The 2,500-nt window shown below is 44.0% G+C and overlaps 2 non-coding genes across 2 annotated transcripts in view; both read right to left on the bottom strand.

Annotated features, from left to right (window-relative positions):
• Window positions 1-820: 820 nt before the first annotated feature.
• On the bottom strand, window positions 821-975 carry LOC143307810 (5.8S ribosomal RNA). Its single transcript, XR_013064877.1, has one exon. It is a non-coding gene; the product is annotated as a 5.8S ribosomal RNA (ribosomal RNA).
• Window positions 976-2,471: 1,496 nt separating this feature from the next.
• Window positions 2,472-2,500, bottom strand: part of LOC143307802 (small subunit ribosomal RNA) — a 1,923-nt gene continuing 1,894 nt past the window's right edge. Inside the window, exon 1 of the ribosomal RNA XR_013064873.1 lies at window positions 2,472-2,500. This exon is cut by the window's right edge and continues 1,894 nt beyond it. This is a non-coding gene — a ribosomal RNA (small subunit ribosomal RNA).

Below are 2,500 nucleotides of genomic sequence, written 5' to 3'. Positions count from 1 at the left end.
TTTTATCTTGGAGCGGAGCGTTCCTTTACTCGTTAGATTTGTCTTGTCGCGTGTGTATTCGCTTTTTCGACGCTTTTTAACCATTTAACTTGTTTAGCGAAGCTAAACGCACAGACAGACAAAAAAAAAGGAACAGCATCGCGCGTCAAACAGCGACGACCCATCTGAAGCGATCTTTCATTTATACACCGTTTGTAAACAGAGAGATGTATAAAGCGCGGGGAATCATTCGAAACCCTGGGGCTATTCGAGCTTGCATTTCAGCAAATTATCATCTCAAACATTTCACTCGTTTGCTTTTTCTAAATTTATAGGAGAGCTTCTTTCGTTTATTTTTGACACACCTTTCGTAAATATCGTTTCTGGCAACGTCGGGAGCGTGGATTTCTACAAGTGAACAATCGCGCCGATCCGATAACTTCCAGCAGGATGGAGAATCTTTATAGATTATCTTCCGAGAACTCGGTGCTTTCACGGGCGGTCGTTTATAAATTTTAACGAACGACTCGCGCGCCGTGACGCACTTGCGCTAGTTCGAAGAGATATTTCGAAATTTGTTTTTCTCCTTTAACGGCCTGCATTTAGTGTATCGGTTGCGATTTTCGTCACATCGTTTCCACGACAAACGCCGACGAACTGCCCAACTATCGCTCGTACGTTGCGACTCTTTCTTTGTTTATCGTTCATTCATTCTTTCAATTTCGTTCGATAATCCCGCTCCGAAACGTTCTACTTTCGTTGAACGACGGCGAGATGTTTAGAAAGAAATGAATTACTCTTTTTTCGAGAAGCAAACGCAAGCAGTCTTTTGTTAAGAAAACGACCCTCAGCCAGGCGTGGTCCAGGAATTGTATCCGTGGACCGCAATGTGCGTTCGAAATGTCGATGTTCATGTGTCCTGCAGTTCACACGTTGACGCGCAATTAGCTGCGTTCTTCATCGACCCACGAGCCAAGTGATCCACCGTTCAGGGTAATCGTAAAATTTTGTATTTCAAACTCTTTAGATCTTTAGAGTGTTATTTTCATTATTAACACGCATCACATTCGATACCCACATCACTCTCCCACCCGGCGCGTGCGGGAGAGCGAATTCGGGCGTCGCCAACGTATTTGTTTGTTTGTTTGTTCGATCGTTGACGACACGATCGCGTCCAAGGACGGAAACCGTCGGAGAAACGCCCAGTGGCACGCTCCTCTCGACGGTCGGGCGTAAAGTACATTTAAAAACCTTGAAAAGTACGAACGCACACAAGGAATGCGAGCGCGCGTCCTGTCGCTGAATCGTGGGTTGCGAGATTCGAACAGACACACGGCCGGCGACGATCGGTCTAACTAATGGACACATAGTTTTTCAAAGACTCGCTATCGTCGCTTCTCAGCCGGTCCGTAAACAACACACATCGATCAGGCGGACGCACGAATCTTACCACGGTGCGTGTTTCGTAGATTCCAGGTTACCCGCAAGTACCTCTCTCTCCCTCTCGAAAGAGGAATCTCGATCCGTCCTTTTTGGACAATGGAGAAATCTTTTTATCGCAACACGGATGGCAAAGAAACAACCAAAGCGTAGGAGCGTGGGGACGAGAGCGACGAAAAGAACGTCGCGAAAACAAAGTTTCGACGGTTGCTCGTTCTAATACATCGTAGTTTCAACTCTCTCAGTTTTAACCACTCCTAGACGCTTCGTAAACTTTTAACAATTCTTCGCCTCCGCGAGTTTCATTTCGAATAGAGCGAACGCAACACGGACCAAAAAAACTCCGGTGATGCCAGATCATTTAGCAAAGATCAGACGGCGGGTCATCTGTATTCCTTTTCTCTCTTTTTTATATCTTTCCATTTAACTAGGGTGTCGCAACGACGGGTACATTTATATATTTATATATATTGTATTTCAATTTTAATGATCCTTCACTTTCGGTTTGTAATAATATGATCCTTCTTTCATTTCGATCCTTCATATTGTAGGTTAACCAACAGAAGTTTGTTTTTTTACGACTTGTATTTTTGTGGTTTGTTTGTTTGTTTCTTACGACTTGTTTGTACCCGATCAAGTAGACGACGACCCATAAGTATAAGTTAGAGAGATAAAGGTCGAGAGACCTCACGCAAGCGTCTTTTACTTCCATTCACATCAGCCAGAGAGAAATGGTCCGGCGTCGTGCTCTTTGGCGCCGTTGGTCGCACAGTTTTTTTGCCGGCGGTTCCGAACGGACGGGAGAAACGCGATGAGTAATCAAAGCGACCTCCGCACGTAACCGTGTCGGTGTAATTTTACCGCATCGCAGCGTTTTGGTATTTGTTTCTTATTGGCTCGAACCCGAGATTTATGTGTTTTGTGTCATGTATATGGTATTATTTATTATATCTTTCTCGTTTTGTATAATTTTTGGTCCGAGCTCAATAAACTTTTATATCGCTTTATCAATGATCCATTCAGTTAGGTTTTCTCTTGTATTTTTAATTTGTTAATGATCCTTCCGCAGGTTCACCTACGG

This window comes from Osmia lignaria, unplaced genomic scaffold (assembly GCF_051020975.1).
Source record: "Osmia lignaria lignaria isolate PbOS001 unplaced genomic scaffold, iyOsmLign1 scaffold0080, whole genome shotgun sequence".
NCBI lineage: Eukaryota > Metazoa > Arthropoda > Insecta > Hymenoptera > Megachilidae > Osmia > Osmia lignaria.
This window is presented reverse-complemented; position numbering and strand designations above follow the sequence as displayed.